Here is an 18,016-nt window from a genome sequence, read left to right as displayed (position 1 = left end):
TCCCCTCCATAGATGCTGCCCGTGAGTTCCTCTAGCATTTTGTGTGTGTTGCTAGTATTTATTCATATCACTGTCTGCTCCTGATACAGTGATAAACTGCTTCCTAAACTTGTAGGCAGGTTTAGGTTTTCTAGTAGATCTCCTGATCAACCCTCTCTAGAGTTAAGTTAATTGAAAATGGCCCATCATTTTCAAATATGAAAATAACACTTCGGCCCATCATCTAACTAGTCAGTGATGAGACAACGGAACCCAAGAGTAGTACAGCATGGAAATAGGCCATTCAGCCCAACTCACCTATGCTAGACAAGGTATCCACCCAAGCTAGTTCAATTTGCTCTTGTTTCACCCACATCTCTCTAAACCTTTCCTATTCATATACCCATCCAGGCATTTTTTCAATGTTGGGAATGTACCTGCCTCAACCACTTCCTCTGGCAGCTTGGTCCATAAACATATCACTGTGTGTAAATTTGTCCCTCAGGTCTCCTTTAAATCTTCCCCTTCTCACCATTAACCTGTGCCCTGTAGTCTTAGACTCCCCTGCCTGGGGTAAAAGACTATGACCATCTAGCTTATCAGTGCCCTTTGTGGTTTGTAAACCTCTAGAAGGTCACCCCTCAGCCACCAGACAATACAGTCCCAGCCTGTCCGGTGTTTTGTTCTACCTCAAGTCCTCAACTTCTCACAGCATCCTTGTGAATCACTTCTTCAGTGATACAGCACAATAACAGAACCTTTTGGCCCAATAAGCCCGTGCTGACCAGTTACGTCCATATACTTACAGTTTTCTGAAACTCTTAAATGATGAAATAGTCTATTTTATTTTATTTATCAGTACAGCATGTAGTAGGCCCTTCTGTCCCTTTGAGCCATGTCACCCCACCAAACCCACAACCCCTATTAACCTTAACCTCATCACAGGATCATCTAATCTACCCAGTACAACTTTGGACTGTGTGAGGAAACCAGAGCATGAGGGGAAAACCCACACATTCCATGGGGAGGAAATCTAGAGACTTCCTACTCAACGGTGCTAGAATTGAACTCCAAATCCGGATGCCCTGTGTTGTAATAGTGTTGTGCTAGCCACTACACTACTGTGAGGATGGAGGTGATTGATTGAAAGGTCTAGGTAGGGCAGATGTGGAGAGGATGTGGAGGGGAAGTCTAGGACCAGAGAGCACAGCCTCAGAATACAAGATCAGGGATAAGGAGGTGTTTCTTTAGCTCGAGGGTGGTGAATCTGTGGAAATCATGGCTGTGGAGACCAAGTCATTGGCATTTTTAAAGTGAGGTTGATAAGTTCTTGATTAGTAAGGATGTCAAATGTTACGGAAAGAAAGCAGGAGAATGGGGTTGAGAGGGATAATAAACCAGCCATATGGTGGTGTATAGACTAACTCTTCTTCTATGACTTATGCTATTATGTATGCAATTAACATACTAAACCATACACTCTTGGAACACGGGAGGAACCCAGATGGTCACGGGGAGAACATTCAAATGTTTACAGACATTGGTGGAATTGAATAAAGGTTCTTGCTGCTGTATTAACATTATGCTACCTGCTACGCTACTAGTTTTCTGCACCCTCTCTAGCTTAATCACATCCTGAAGAGAGCTATTCTATGCACACCAATACATGCATTATTCTACAGTAGAGAGCATCCTGACAAGCTGCATCACTGCATGCTATGGAAACGGAACTGCTGTGGACAGGAGGTTTTTACAACAGGTAGTCAAAATTTCCCAGTGTATCACTGGCACCAGGGCATATAGGCAGAAAGATGCTGGAAAAAAACAGTAACCACCCTGCTCGAGGACTGTCTGTCTCACTCCCATCAAGGAGGAGGCTACATAGGATCCACGCCAAGACCACCAGGCTCAAAACAGTTACTTTCCCCAAGCAGTAAGGCTGATCAACACCTTCACCCACTAACCCACCCCTCCACACCCCCCACCACCACTACTTTATCATTTCCAGTCAGTCACCTTATGTACAGATATTTGTGTGGTCAGCATCACTCTATGGACATACAATCAATCAATATAAAAGCTATTTTATGGATTTATATTTGTTGTGTATTTTTTGTTATTGTGTTATTTATCTTATTGTGTTTTTTGTTCTATATCAGATCTGGAGTAATAATTATTTCATACACCTTTACACTTATGTACTGGAAGTGCCATTATTGAAACCCAGCTTTAGCGTGGAGTCTAGAATTTTACAGGAATCACGACCAATGGCAGTACAAGTCTTGTACTCAGTGCCCCATGTGATGAAGACAAGCAAGCCAAGTGCCTTCTTCGCTACCTTGTCTACTATCTCCCTGGCCCTACACTCATCTCTGGAGCACCTGGACAGTATGACACCTACATTAGGCTATTGTTTGTTGACTTTAGCTCTGCCTTCAATGCCATAACTCCAAGCACTCCGACCTGCAAATCCTAGACTCCTAGGCTCAACAACTTTCTTTTCAAATGAATCCTTGACTTCCTGACCAACAGATCAGGGTCATTAACAAAAGGCAGTATAACCTCCACCATGATTATTCTAAGCACCAGTATTCCACAAGGTTACATCCTCAGCCCCCTACTCAACTCGGGACTGCTTGGCCAGATTCCGATCTCACTCCATCCACGTTTGCAGATGACAAATTATAGTGGGGCGTATCTCAAATAACACTGAGTTAGAGTGCTGGAAGAAGATTGAGAGCTTATTGGCGTGGTATAATGCAACAGCATTTTCTTTAAAACAAAAAAGCTGGTCATTGACTTTAGGAAGGGTTGGAGCACACAATCCTGTCTACATCAACGTTGCTGAAGTTGAGTTGGCTGAGAGCTTCCTAGGAGTGAACATCATCAATAGCCTGTCCTGGTCCAACCATGTAGGTACCATGGCCTGGGAAACTCATCAATACCTGTACTGTTTGTTAATAATCCAAAGTTTAAAAAATATTGGAATTCTCAAGAGGAATTGCATTTCCTCCATGGAAAGGATCCTTGGAATTTTCCACCCTGTTGATGACTGTGGAGGCCCATGGACTGGGTGTAGTCAAGGATGAAACATCTTTTGACATGGTGATGAGGAGGAGATGTCTCAGTAGTGCAGCCATTAGTACTGCTTTCTCACAGTTCCAGCGACCCAGGCTCGATCCCAACATCAGAATTAGATTTATTATAATTGGCATACGTTGTGAAATTTGTTGTGTTGTAAGAGCAGTACAGTGCAGGGTGGAGATACGCTTCTCTTGTACGACATAGCATATAATGAAATACAGTGCAATAGATAATAAAGTATATGTTACAATAAATAAATGCTGAGATGGAATGATGGGAGCCCGCATGGAGACAGTGGGCTGTAAGACCTACTTCTGTGACATAGCAAGCATGTAAGGCACTGGGTAAGGACTGAACTATCGTGGGAAATTGAAACATTGAGACAGCATCAAGGACCCAGCACTTGAGCGATCTCTCTCTCTCTCTCTCTCTCTCTCTCTCTCTCTCTCTCTCTCTCTCTCACTCTCTCTCTCTCTCCCCTCTCTTTTCTCTCCCCTCTCTTTTCTCTCTCTCCCCTCTCTTTTCTCTCTCTCCCCACTCTCTCTCTCTCTCTCTCCTCTCTCCCCCTCTCTTTTCTCTCTCTCCTCTCTCTTCTCTCTCTCAACGGTGAGTGAGAATCTGCTGGTCCGCAAATCGGTGAACTCAAACGAGCGACGCAGCAGACTGCAACACTGAAACAGCGAGCTGTTGGTTTTCCCTCTCACTGCTGCAGGAGCAATATCTCTCTGTCCCTCGTTGATGAGAAAGAGCCTGTCTGAGATGCTGAAATGCTGGGATGGACAGTAGCTTCTTGATAGACTCTGGATCATGATCTCTTTGGGGGGATTTTGCTATTACTTGCATGGTGTGTGGTAGGTGGTTGATGCTTTTCCTGAAGCAAAAGGGGGGTGGGGCAGAGGAGCGTCGATGCTTGTGAGTGAGAAGGTGGAGGGGGGCTTTTGGGTTTCTGATATTTCTGTCATTCATTCATTCATTCGTTCATTCATTTCTGTTTCATGGATGTCTGTGAAGAGTCAGAATTTCAGGCTTGTATATTGTATATATTCTCTGATATTAGATTGAATGCTCTGAACTATTTGAACCATTTGAACTTCAGGTAACGTGGAGATGACTGTGAGAAGAGCTGAATGGTGAATACTAGAACAAGGATCAAAAATCATCTTCAACTTCACAGGAGTGAGGGTGCTGTGTTTGAGTGCAAACAGTGTACAAAACAAGGTAAATGAGTTTACAATGCAGGTCAGAATTGGTGTCATGGGTGGACAAGGATTGCAGCTGGGAGCAAAACGTCTGAGGACACACATGCTCAATGTTCCCTCTAATTGTTTTCTGCAGCTGTACAGACCAGCCATTGCTCTGAGCCGGAAATGTTTACGCCACCTGCAAACTATGTGGCACTTTAAATGTTTGTTTTGTAATCTGCGTACTAAGAATATTTAGAATGAAAATTGAAAAATCACATATTTCTGGTTTTATGTATCAATTGAAGGATAGAATGAAATACAGTATAACAAAGAAAATCTTTTATGTTTTGTAAACTTTTTTTTTTGTCTGCCTTTATTCCAGTTGCGTGGGAACAAAGGCTGTGCGCACGGGAACATTCTTGTTATGGCGCGGCCGCACGGCCCTGCACCCGCACAGCTTAGCGGGATCAATGGACATGCGTCCCATCAAAGAGATGAGCGTGTGGGCAGAGGAGGAGGGGTGGCCATCTTCAGATTTATTTATCACATGTACATGGAAACAGACACTGAAATATAACGGTTAAGAAAATATAATGGTTAGGCACAAACTAGATGGGCCAAAGGGCCTCCTTCTGTACTGCAGTGTTCTATGACTCTATGAATCTATGAACAAACAATACAACTAAGGATGTGCTGGGGCAGATCGGAAGTGTCCTGGTAAAAATAAATAAAATCAGCATCAGGAGATGAAGAAACTTTGAGGGTTGCATCACAGCCTGGCTGGGAAATGCCAATGCCCAAGGACAGAAAATGTAGCAGGTACAGACAGCCCATCACGGAGAGAACACTCCCCATCATTGAGCACGTTCACAAGGAGCGCAGCCACGAGAAAGCGGCATCCGTCATCACCGTTCAGGCCGTGCTCTCCTCTTGCTGCTGCCTTTGGGAAGGAGGGAGAGGAGCCTCAGGTCCCTCAACACCCTGGTTCAGGAACAGTTAGTAACCTGCAACCAGGAGTTTCCCCGAAACCGCGTGGATAACTTCACTCACCTCAATGCTGAACTGACTCTACAAACTACAGACTCACTTTCAAGAACCCCACAAATCACGTTCTCAGCACTATTTACTTATTATTGCTTCGTATTTGCACAGAATGTCTTCTTTTACACATTTTTTTTGTCAGTCTCGGGGTATAGTTCTTCATTGATTCTGTTGTATTTCTTTGTTCTACTGTGAATGCCTGCAAGAAAATGAATCTCAGTGTGGTGACATTTACATACTTTGATAATAAATTTACTTTGAATTTTGAACTTCAGGTGGAGCTGGTGAACTGCAAAGGTAAAAGAACCCTGACGGGAATGATGTACAGGCCTCGGACTAGTGGTGAAGATGTCAGGAGACAGGAAAGGCATGGCTGTCCTGCTTCAGCCAATTTCTGCTCCCAGGTCTTATGGTCTTATTGATAGGCCATAAACAAAGCCAGGCTTCCAGATAACCTTCCCTTGCTTCAGTTTCTCGTCTTCCTGTCACAAGCAAACAAAGCTAAATCCTGCCCTCTGTTCCTTTGCCTGAATCTTTTGATGTGGTTGCTTTGACCCACTGAAGCCTGAAGCCATGTTCTGACAGGATACCAGCTGCACCTTCGAGGGGGGATTATTATAAAGGGAGCAATTCATACAGTACCGATACTCCCTTTGTTCCTTAAGGTTGTCATAGCTGAGAGGGGGGCGGGGGTTGGGCTAGAGGGGATAAGCTCCCAATGGCGTGTGTATCGAATAACTTCTGACAACCATCTCCAGCTCCTGACCTTCAGCTACTGAGCCTGGTGGAACCATTTTGACTGACAGGAGAAAGGGCAAATGTGGGTTTCTGGTGCCTTAAAGCCAGTCGCTTCAGGCTGTTGGGGCTCGTCAGCCACGGTTAGCAGCTCATCTAGGAGAAGGAAAACTCTGATCTCAAAGCTTTGATGCCTTGCGGCGAGGCCCACTCATAGTGAAGGCTTCGGGAGTAAACCCTGAGGAAAATTCCTGGGCTGCAGTCCCTAAGACAGTCCTATGTGGAGTTCAATACTGACTGGCAACTCCTGCTACCCTGCTGATGCCAAATGTATCATTCTCTGCCGTTCCTTTGGGTTCATCAGATGTGTGGAGAGGGGAGTCTGTTGTATAAGCAACAGCTTGCTGTCCATATCATACCGAACAGTCTTGCGTATTGACTGCAAAGTAGACCACTAGGGCGTGGCATCCATGGTCCACCCCGACCAACTTGAGGGCCTCCATGATGGTCCTTTGTATTTGGACTTACTCAGTTCAGAACATAAACCATAGGCGAACCTTGCTTTATAAAAAGCTCTGTTTTTTAAACTCCACCCTTCCTGCTATTTAGCCGGGAAAATCTCTGATGTGATGCTTTTCTGGCATTCTTCCCACTGAGACTGTCTGCATGTTATTTTCTGCTGAGATGTCGGTGTGACCAATGGGATAATTTCAATGCTAACCCCCACTTCCTGGTGGATATCAGCAAGGGCTGCTTTCAGCTCTTGTGTACTTTTGAATAAGCTTCTTTAACCTTTCCTCACAAGACATTTTCCTTTGTGCGGGCAGAATCCTGATAAATAACTGCACTTTCTCTAAAGTTTCTACATCCTTCCCATAATAAGGCAACACGAACTGAACACAGTATTTCAGGAGTGGTCTAACAGGGTTTTATCGATCTGCAACATTACTTCACAGATCTCGAACTCAGTTTACTATAAGAAATTGCTATAATTAGTCATCATTTGTTCAATCAGTTTGGTGTGTTTCTGTTCTGTGATAGGCCCTCCTTTTATCGGGGCCGACCATGTATATTGCGCCCTAGCTGTCTACATGATACACTAGCCAGGGCAGTATGATATGCAGCAGCAGCAGCTGTTGAATAGGAACAGCGAGACTGATACAGTTTGGCTCCAGCGGTGTTGTAGGAGTTGCCAGTCAGTGTTGAACTCCATGTAGGACTGCCTTAGGGACCTCAGCTCCAGATTTTTCCTCGGAATTTACAACCGAAGCCTCCCCATGTGTAGCCTCCCCAGGGCAGCAGAGGTTTGAGATCGGAGTTTTCCTTCTCCTAGATGAGCTGCCAACCATGGCTGATGATCCCCATCTGCCCAAAGCAACTGGTTTTAAGGCAACAGTAATGCGCCTTTGTCCCTTCTCCTGTCAGTAGGAATAGTTCCACCGGGCTTAGTAGCTAAGCTGCACGTGAAGGCTTGTTGTAAGAGGCTATTTGAACCTCACGCCAGTGGGAGCATGTAATAGGTAGACATTCTCTTGTTTCCCCGCTCCCACTGGGCAGAGGATACAAAAGTCTAAAAGCACGTATCACCAGGCTCAAAGACACCTTCTGTCCCACTGTTATTGGACTATTGAATGACTCCCTCACAGCCTACCTCGTTATGATCCTGCACTGCACTTTCTCTGGAACTGTTACACCTCATTCTGCATTGTTATTGTTTCAGCTTGTTCTACCTCCATTGACAGTGTAATTATTTGATCTGTATGGACAGCTTGCAAAACCAGCTTTTCACCATACCTTGGTACATGTGACAATAATAAACTAATTCCAATCCCAAGCTTACGCTATACCTCTTCTGCTTTCACTTATTAATTTATAAGGTGAAATTCTAGTAAGACTGGCATTTAATGATCAGTCTAATTACCCGTGAGCTGAGCAGTTTGCAGAGATCACTACAAATCAGCCTCATTACTACAGGTCTACAGTCTTAACAGATCACACCTCTGCAGAATGGCATTTTCCTTCCCTGGAGCACATCACTGAAATAGGTTTTCTTTATGACAATCTAATTAGTATGATTGTCAGCATTACTGTCTCTAATATTATCATTTTAGATGAATAAATTCATTTCCCCTGTTGTGGTGAGATCGGAACGTGTCCCTGATCATTAGTTTGGACTGAGTGCTTTGTTGTACAGGGTAACTGATTGCTTCTCCGCGAATGGCTGAGAGCCTGTCTCCGCGTTACAGTAGCTTGGGTTGTTATTGCTGTCAGTTCACACCTCAGGCCGAAAGCACACCATCCTGTTCACTGTGACGTAGGTATACACTGGAATTGTAATTACAAATGATTTCTTACTGTCAGATGTACCAAAAATTATCTTGCGTACTGTTCATACAGCATTACACGGTGTGCTGAGGTAGTACAATCACAGAATGCAGAATAAAGTATTACAGCTACAGAGAGAGAGTGCAGTCCAGGCAGACAGTAATATAAAAGTAGGTTATGAGGTGAAGAGCCCATCTCTTCATAAATCCAGGCAGCGTCCAGGTTCTGTTCCAGAGGAAGTCTTAATCTGAATCTGAACCTGAGTCTAATGTGATCACAAACAGGAGGGAGGAAGGAAGTTCCAGCGTTTAGACCTGGTGAAGGAAGTGGAGTATAATTTCAAACTATGAAGGTGAAGGGTAATTCATAGATAGTGGTGTTCCTTACTGCTGCTGACCTAGCCCTTCTTGCAAACATACTGGACCAGTAACTTGCCTTTTGCCGCATCCAACAACAAAAACTGAGTGCAATGCTGCTATTCTATCCCTCGGTCACCCACACTGTGCCATTTGATTCTGCTGGCAACCAAGGATTGTTCCTTTTGGGTTCTATTGTTTTTGATCCAAGGTTCTTTCAGAAGTCAGGAAACAGTCACCGGTATGAAAGTTGTTGTAGGATTGTTATTAGTGTTGCATTCTGATATTTTTTTCAACCAAGGTTTGTTCAGAAGACAGGAAAGAGGCACAAAAGTTGTTGCTTCACTAATGGATTTGAAATCGTGCATAGAACAAAGAGAGTTGAAACTGGAGAGTTTTCGTGGTCTGCTAAGTGAAGGGAGATAGAAGCAAAAAGAAAATGTGCCTCTGTACAGTCAGATCTTGTTATACACATAGACAAGAAAAACTCCATTCAAATTCACAGATAAGTCAGCCAATCAGAGAGCCCCTATTCAAATAATGCAGTGCCTGAGAAACTTCCAGAGCTTTCCAGAATCAAACAAATGTACCCACTAGGGGCCAGACTAAACAGCTGCAAATACACACCATGACCACTAGAAATCAAACTAAACTAAATTAATTGTTAAACTGCAAAGAAAAAAAACCAATTAAACAGTCTAATCTAACAAGCCCATAAATGGAGATGTTCCTTACGACTGCTGACCTAGCCCTTCTTCGAAACATATTGGCGAGTAACTTGCCTTTATGCCGCTTCCACGAATAAAGTCTGAGTGAGATACGGCCATTGTATCCTCAGACAGTGCAAAGGTCACCCACACTGTGCCATTCTCATCTGCTGGCAACACAAGCGATGGAATGTCATCGGCAGTGACTTTCGTCAGTTCTGCATGACCCACCTGAGTATGTCCACTGTTTTCTAATAATAGTTTTGATTCTTGTGCAGAAGGAGAAAGTTTTGTTAAGTAGTTCTGCAGAAATTATTCTGTCTGCCATGCCAGGGGAGGGTAGTGTGATGGCTGGTGCACACCATTACATCGCAACTGTAAGACTGGGGCTTGATTTCTGCTGCTCTTTGTAAACAGTTTGTATGTTCTCGTCGTGATCACATGGGCTTCCTGTGCATGCACCAGATCCCTCCCCCATTCCAAAGACATTGTGGTGAACTACATATACCTGTCTGGACACGCCTCCCCCCCTGCTGACTGCTCCTGTGGCTCCTCCCACAGAGGATTGGAGACACCGCCCCGGCCTCAGTCTCCAGGATGTAGCATGGTGGTCAATTGCTGCTTGTTCTTTCTTCCAGCCAATAAAAGCCTATATCTCACCTCACGTCTCTGTGAGTTATTGATGGTGCATCAGACGTACAGCTTAGGGTCAGTACATTGTGCACGCTGTGTTGGTACCGGAAACATGCTGACGTTTGTGGGCTGCCCGGCCCAACCTTCGCTGATTTGATTTGATGCAAAATGACGCGTTTCATCGTATGTTTCGATGCATATGTGACAAATAAAGCGAATTTTTTCTCCGAGACGGGGCTATAGCTGAGAGGTTTATTCTGATGGTGTAGGCGACACTGTCTTTTCACACAGTGTGACCAAACACTTAAACACTTGGAAGATACGCATTCGATAATCCATGTTGGCATTGGAAGTGTGGCAACACTTGCACAATCCTCACTGATTTGATTTGACACAAATGACACATTTCACTCTCTTTCGATGTATGACGTGCGTGTGACAAATAAAGCTAATCTTTATCTCTTTAATTTGTTCTTTGAGATGGATTCATGAGGTTTTCTCAGCAATAGGACTATCGCACGCTGTAATGTTCATTACACAGAGGAGGCAGAATCAACTTTGAAGTTAAAGGGCGTGGTGCCATTTAATTTCCCTTTAAATTTGACTGTTTGCCAAGAAGATCATTATCTCTTCATGGTCTTGGAATTAAAGGGTGGGATATTGCGGAGGGGTGTGGGGGAGGCACAGAGAACGCCTCCTCCTCAAAGGATTGCAAATATTGTGGATTCCCAAGAATCAGGTTTGTAGATGTTCAGGGATTGACGGTACTCAAGATTCAGAAAATAAGAATCCAACATTTCAAGTTTAAGTTAAATTTTTAACGTGCACTTAGAGTCATATAGCAATACAACATGGATACAGACCTTCAGCCCAACAGAGCTCGGCCGATCACCGTACCCATCCAGCTAGTTCCAATTTCCTGTGTTCAGTCCATACCTCTCTGAGTCCCTCTCCTCTATGTACCTGTCCAAGTGCTTCTTAAATGATGATATTGTACCTGGCTCAACCACTTCCACCAGCAGCTCGCTCCAGATACTCATCATCTTCTGGGTGTATAAGTTACCCTCCTTAAATCTTTCACCTTAAACATATATCTCTCTAGTTTTGGACTCTCATGCCCTGGGGAAAAGACTGTTTTATTTTTATTACTTAGAGAAACAGTACAGTAATAGGCCCCTTCCATCCAGGCCACCCTTATGAACAACAAGCCTACTAATCCTTAGGTCTTTGGAATGTGGGAGAAAACTGGAGCACCCAGGGAAAACACACAAGTTTACGAGAAGAATGTACAAGCTTCTCACAGACAGTGACCGGAATTGAACCTGGGACTCTGGCGCTGTACCAGTGTTATGCTAGCCGCTATGCTACTGTGTCATACCGTTACCACCCACTCTATCTATACATCATAATTTTAAACAATTCTAATAGGTCGCCTCTCATTCTTGCAAGTTCTAAGTCAAATTATTTGAAATAGTGTCACAAGATCTTCTGCCCTCAGTTGAAAGTGTGTCAGAAACAGTATCATCATTATCACTATGTGCCTTGACGTATGACATGAGTGAACATGGTCTTTCCATAACCAGGACCATTCTTAGCAAATTTTTCTACAGAAGTGGTTTGCCATTGCCTTCTTCTGGGCAGTGTCTTTACAAGATAGATGACCCCAGTCATTATCAATGCTCTTCTGGGACTGTCTGCCTGGTGTCAGTGGTCACATAACCAGGACTTATGATATGCACCAGTTGCTCATACGACCATCCACCACCTGCTCCCATGGCTTCATGTAGCCCTGATTGGAGTTGCTGAGCAGGTGCTACACTTGGCCCAAGGGTGATATGCAGGCTATCGGAGGGAAGGAGTGCCTCACATCTCCTTTGGTAGAGGCGTATCTCCACCCCCCGAGAAACATCAGGGAACTGACTTCTGGCTTCAGGAAGGGGAAGTCAAGGGATCACACACCAGTTCTCATTGAGGGGTCAGCAGTGGAAATAGTGAGCAGTTTCAAGTTCCTGGATGTCAACACCTCCGAGGATCTATCTTTAGCCCAATGTATTTATGAAATTATGAAGAAGACACACCAGCATTAGGGGTTTGAGGAGATTTGCTATGCCACCAAAGACTTTAAAATATTTCTCCAAATGTACGTGGAAAGCGCTGTCTGGTATGGGGAGGCCAATGCACAGGATCGGAAAAAGCTGCGGGAAGTTGTAAACTCCACCAGCTTCAACATGGGCACTGGCCTTCCCAGAATCCAGGACATCTTCAAAAGGCAATGCCTCAACAAAGTGGCATCTATCATTATGAACTCCCACCACCCAGGACATGCTCTCTTCTCATTGCTACCATCAAGGAGGAGGTACAGGAGTCTGAAGATACACACTCAGTGTTTCAGGAACAGCTTCTTCCCCCTCCACTACAAAATTTCAGAACAGTCAATGAAACCATGAACACTATCTCACTTCTTACTCTCTTTTTGAATTAGTTTTTTTAATATATTTCTTACTGTAATTTATAATATTTTTAGTGTTTTGCTCTGTGCTGATACTGCAAAACAATGAATTTCACAACATATAGTACTGAGCAAAAGTCTTAGGCAAAACATATAACTAGGGAACCTAAGACTTTTGCACAGTACTGTGTTTGTCAATGTGGAGTGGAGAGTGAACTTGTAAATCTGGTGGGCGTAAAGGATGTTAGAAATGATGAGGGTGGTGTGCCATTGAAGGGGTGTGGGACAGGTGGCAGAGAAGGAACGCCAGGGGCGGGGAGTGGCGTGGGTGCAGACTCAGCCAGCCACGAGACACCAGGCAAGGTAATTTGTCTCTCTAGTGCTTCCCGATCCCTTCCCTCTCCTTACCTCCTTTCCTAACCATGATTCCTCTCTCACTATCCCCTTCCCACGGGAGTCCACAATAGAGGCCCATATCAGAATCAGGTTTATCATCACTCATGTATGTCCTGGAAGTTGTTCTTTTTGTGGCGGCAGCAGAGAACAATATATAAAATAACTCCAGTACTGTGTTAAACTCTTAGGCACCTACATATCTAGGTGCCTAGAACTTTTGCACAGTATTGTATGTCAGTGATAATAAACCTGGTTCTGATTCTGTGAAGTTTGGATTCCAACATGAGACATAGGCTGATGCCTTCAACAATGCAACATTCCCAGGACAGCACTGGGAGCATCAGATAAGCTTTGCCCTCTTTGAAGTTGGGGCTTTAGCCACCATACTGAGATACGAGGGAGAGACTCACTGAGGCAGAACTGATAGCACAGGCACCCCCTCCGCCATCTCTTTGACGAGTTTCCTGTTTAAGTCAGTAATCTATTTTTATTTCTCACTTCCTCCTGGCTTCTCACTTCCCACACATTCTTGATAAGTGAATGGGATTCCTATTATACCATGCTTGGAAGTCAGTGCGTCATTTAGACAAAGAAGAATGAACACAATAGGGTTCACACACTCATAGCTGAAAGTTGGGGATCAAAACAATAATCATTTGAAGCTGGCTGGGCTAAAATTTCACCCACTCTGATTCTCGATTGTTTTAAAACACACAGAGTGGCATATGCATTGAACACACTGCCAGTGATGGTGGTGGTAGATACGGATGCATTTGGGACATTTAAGAAACCCTTCTATGGGCGCATGGGTGATAAAAAATGTAGAGGGTCATTTGTTTATTTAGAGATCGTTGATTTGTTGCATGCCAGGTCTTACCACGTAGGAGATTGTGGTCTTTCCATTCTCTTAACTGCTCTTGACAAATTTTTCTACAGAAGGGGTTTGCCATTGCCTTCTTCTGGGCAGTGTCTTTACAAGATGGCTGACACTAGCCATTATTAATACCCTTCAGAGATTGTCTGCCTGGTGTCAGTGGTGGCATAACCAGGTGATCTGCACCAGCTGCTCATATGACCATCCAGCACCTGCTCTCATGGCTTCACATGACCCTGACTGGGGGGCTAAGCATGTGCTACGCCTGGTTAGCGATACAACACAGAATAGGCCCTTCGAGCCGCAACAACCAGCAACCTCCGACAACCGTGATTTAACCTTAACCTAATCACAGGACGACTTACAATGACCAATTCACCTACCTGGCATGTCTTTGGATTGTGAGAGGTTTCTGTGAGTGAGAGGAAACTGGAGGTTACAGAGTGTGGGAGGGAAGGGTTAGATTGATCTTAGAGTAGGCCAATGTAGTGGCTAGTGCGACCCTATCACAGCCTGTGGCGTTGGAGTTCTTAGTTCAATCCTGGCATCCTCTGTAGGGAGTTTGCATGTCCTTTTCTGTGGAATGCATGGATTTTCTCCAGGTGCTCCGGTTTCCTCCCACAGTCTAAAGAGGTAGGTTAACTGGCCATTGTAAATTGTTCCTTGATTAGTCTGGTGTTAAATTGGGGGTTGGTTGGTGCAGCATGAAAGGCTGTAAGGACCCTTTCCACACAACATCTCTAAATTATACAAAAATCAAAGGTCAGCACAACAACATGGGCCAAAGGGTTTGTACTATGCTGTAATGCTCTATGTTCTACAGTACTGTTTAAAAGTCTCAGGCACATGGATATAGCTAGGGTGCCTATGACTTTTACACAGTACTGTATTTGTCAACATGGAGTGGAGAGCAAGTTGGTAAATCTGGCGGGAGCAAATGATGTTGGGAATGGCGAGGGTGGAGCGCTGTGGGAGGAATGTGGGACAGGCGGCAGAGAAGGAGTGCCGGGGCAGGGGGTTGGTATGGCTGAAGGAACCTCCAGCCCTGAGATATCAGGCAAAGTCATTTGATTCCAAACAATTGGCTTATTGGCTACTACAGAACGTCTCTCTGGTGCTTTCCCCTCCTTCCTCTCTCCCTTCCCCTTTTCCCAACCTTGATGCCCCTCTCTCCTCTCCCCTCCCACTCTCAGTCCACAATACAGACCCACATTAGAATTAGGTTTATCACCACTCACGTATGTCATGAAATTTGTTTTTTTGTGATAGCAGCACAGAGTAATACAAAAAATTACTACAGTTCTGTGCAAAAGTCTTGGACACTCTAGCTATACGTATGTGCCTAAGACTTTTGCAAAGTACTGTGTGTTACATAAAGCTTCAAAAATAGGCTTCTTTATCGATTGTAGTTTTATTCAAAAGGTATTTTCTCCAGTGTCAGAGGCTGAGGGGAGATGTGACTGAAGTATGAGAGGCAATAGATAGAGAAGATGTTTGGAGCCTCTATCCCTAGGTGGAAATGTGATATACTAGAGGATGGGTGTTGAAAGTGAGAGAAGGGGAATGATTAGGGGAGATGTGTGCTTTACGTTTTTTACACAGAGAGTGGTGGGTGCCTAGAATAGGCTGTCAGTGTCACAGTGAACACTGACAATGACTGAACCCAGGCGTGGAGGAACGACAGACTCCTATGCAAGATGTTTAAATATAGGAATTCCAACGGAACATTGGAGGCATGACTGAGTGACCTTGTGGGACAAATCAATCTCCTCACAAGGACCCCACGACAAGCGCTAATGAGGAGTCTGTTATAAATAATCACAGAGTGCGGAAAACCCGTGCCAATCACGATTAACTTGACAAGATTCAATAGGAAGCACAAGGGCTTAACAACTCTGCTTAAGAGAACAACTAGTAAGCAGAGGGGCTTGAGAGACCTCAAAGACCAGTGCATTATGGTTCACCGCACAAACCCGTGGGGCTCATGACAGGAGCAGAAATCATTGTGGTTTTATAGGATATTAGACACATGAAATGCAGGGAATGGACAGACATAGACCATACACGGCACAAAAGCATCATGGCAGCATAGCAGTTAGTATAACACTTCATAGCAACGACAATCAGGGTTCAATTCTCGCCACTGTCTGCAAGGAGTTTGTACGTTCTCCTTGTGACCGCGTGGATTTCCTCCAGGTGCTCCGGTTTTTCCTCACAATACAAAGATGTACAGATTAGGTTAGTAAATTATGGGCACGCTATGTTGGCTCCTGAAGCACGGCAACAGTTGCAGGCTGCCCGAGCACATCCCCGGTCTGTGTTGGTGGTTGACACAAACAACACATTTCACTTTATGTTTTGATGATTCAAGGTAAACGTGACAAATGAAGCTTATAGGGTCATAGAGTCATCGAGCTCTATAGCACAGAAACAGGTCCTTCGGCCCATCTCAATCATGCTGAACCATTTACACTACCTAGTCCCATTGATCTGCACCAGGATCATAGCCCTCCGTACCCCTCCCATCCATGTAACTATCTAAACTTCTCTTAAACGTTGAAATTGAGCTCACATGTACCACTTACGCAGGTAACTCTTTCCATACTCTCACAATCCTCTAAATGAAGAAGTTTCCCCCCATGTTCCCTATAGATATTTCACCTTTCACCCTTAACCCATGACCTCTAGTTGTAGTCCCACCCAACCTCAGTGGAAAAAGCCTGCTTGCATTAACCCTATCCACACCCCTCATAATTTTATACACCTCCATCAAATCTCCCCTCAATCCTCAATTTTCTAGGGATAGAGTCCTAACTTAATCAACATTACCATATAACTCAGATCGCCCAGTCCCGGCAACATCATTGCCAATTTTCTCTGTACGCCTTCAATCTTATTTTAATCTTTAATCTTTAAGCAGGCAGAACGGATTTAGTTTAATTCAGCATCATATTCATCACTGTTATCAGGGACTGAAGCTGTATTGTACTGTACTGAAGTGTTCATGTGCTGTACTGTTCGATGTTCTATCGTCTATCTTCTATTAAATTCCTTGTTAGACCTTCTCCCACTCAGCATATACATATTTTAATTTTCCGACCTGTTGTTCTATCAGCAGATTGAACAAATGCACCTTTGTTATCTTCACTTGTAAATCAATTGTAAATGGCCATGGCATTCTGCGACACACTGCTTGTTACAACTTTACCCACCATGGAAAGTCCCCTTAGCTTCAAACTTTAGTTTTGTGTTGGTCAAAAAATCTGCTTCTATCTTCTAATTCCCACCAGGGAGGAACAGATTTTGTTCCCATTTCATGAAATGCACTGACCAAGCTTTTAATAAGAATCAAAATGCAGTTGATTGTTAAATCACACAAGTGGGAAATGTGTGATGAATGGTGTTGAGGGAGCCTACTCTGCGTCTGACTCCATGAGTGTGTGATGGGACGGTGTGGAGGGAGCTTCACACTGTGTCTGACCCTAAGAATGTGTAATGGGATGGTGTGGAGGGAGCTCCCACTACACCATCCCATCACGCACTCCCAGGGTCAGACACAGAGTGAAACTCTCTTGAAACCATCTCATCACACACAGCTGGGGTCAGACACAGAGTGAAGCTCCCTCCACACAGTCCCATCACACATACCAATCTCCCTCCACACAGTCCCATCACATAAACTCGGGGTGAGACACAGAATGAAACTCCCTCCGCAACGTCCCATCACACACTCCCAGGACAAGTACCAAAAAAGTTAAGGGTGGAATTCTGTCCCTTTCTGGTTCCAGTGGTATCCCTGACTCCGCCACTGAGAATTGTCTCCAATAGGACAACAGCCTATTTGATAATAGAATGAAACTTGCTTACCTCTTTTTAAATCACTGTCCGCAGTATGGTTCACCTTTTGCTGTGCAGTTTACATCCAAAAAAAGAATCCGTAGCAGAAAAAATATCTCAGGCAGAGTGGAGTAAGTGTGCTGAGAGTTGACCTGTGTGGTCACTGCAGTCCCAGTCTTCCTGAGGCTGCTGAAGGGACCCAGCCTGTTTGCTGTTCACTCATTTCCTGCCATTGTCCGACACATTTGTGATATCAGAGTAGAGAACCAAGAGTGTCGGAAACCAGATAAATGAGCTCAATTATCCTAAAGTAGCCTTTTGACTTCCAGAAAAATAATTGAAGTAATGTTGCACGCAGTATTGTAGTATCACTGACTGGTAAGGGCAGGCAAATGCACAGCATTGGGAATAAACTG

The 18,016-nt window shown here is 44.3% G+C and overlaps 1 protein-coding gene across 1 annotated transcript in view; it reads right to left on the bottom strand.

The window, feature by feature from the left end:
• Nucleotides 1–17,803, bottom strand: part of LOC140740856 (cadherin-5-like) — a 106,936-nt gene extending 89,133 nt beyond the window's left edge. The window contains exon 1 of the mRNA XM_073070421.1: nt 17,631–17,803. The gene's annotated coding sequence lies outside the window, so the exon portion shown is untranslated. The remainder of the gene's footprint in view (nt 1–17,630) is intronic.
• Between the last annotated feature and the right edge of the window lie 213 nt (nt 17,804–18,016).

Source organism: Hemitrygon akajei, chromosome 17, assembly GCF_048418815.1.
Source record: "Hemitrygon akajei chromosome 17, sHemAka1.3, whole genome shotgun sequence".
Lineage (NCBI taxonomy): Eukaryota > Metazoa > Chordata > Chondrichthyes > Myliobatiformes > Dasyatidae > Hemitrygon > Hemitrygon akajei.
This window is presented reverse-complemented; position numbering and strand designations above follow the sequence as displayed.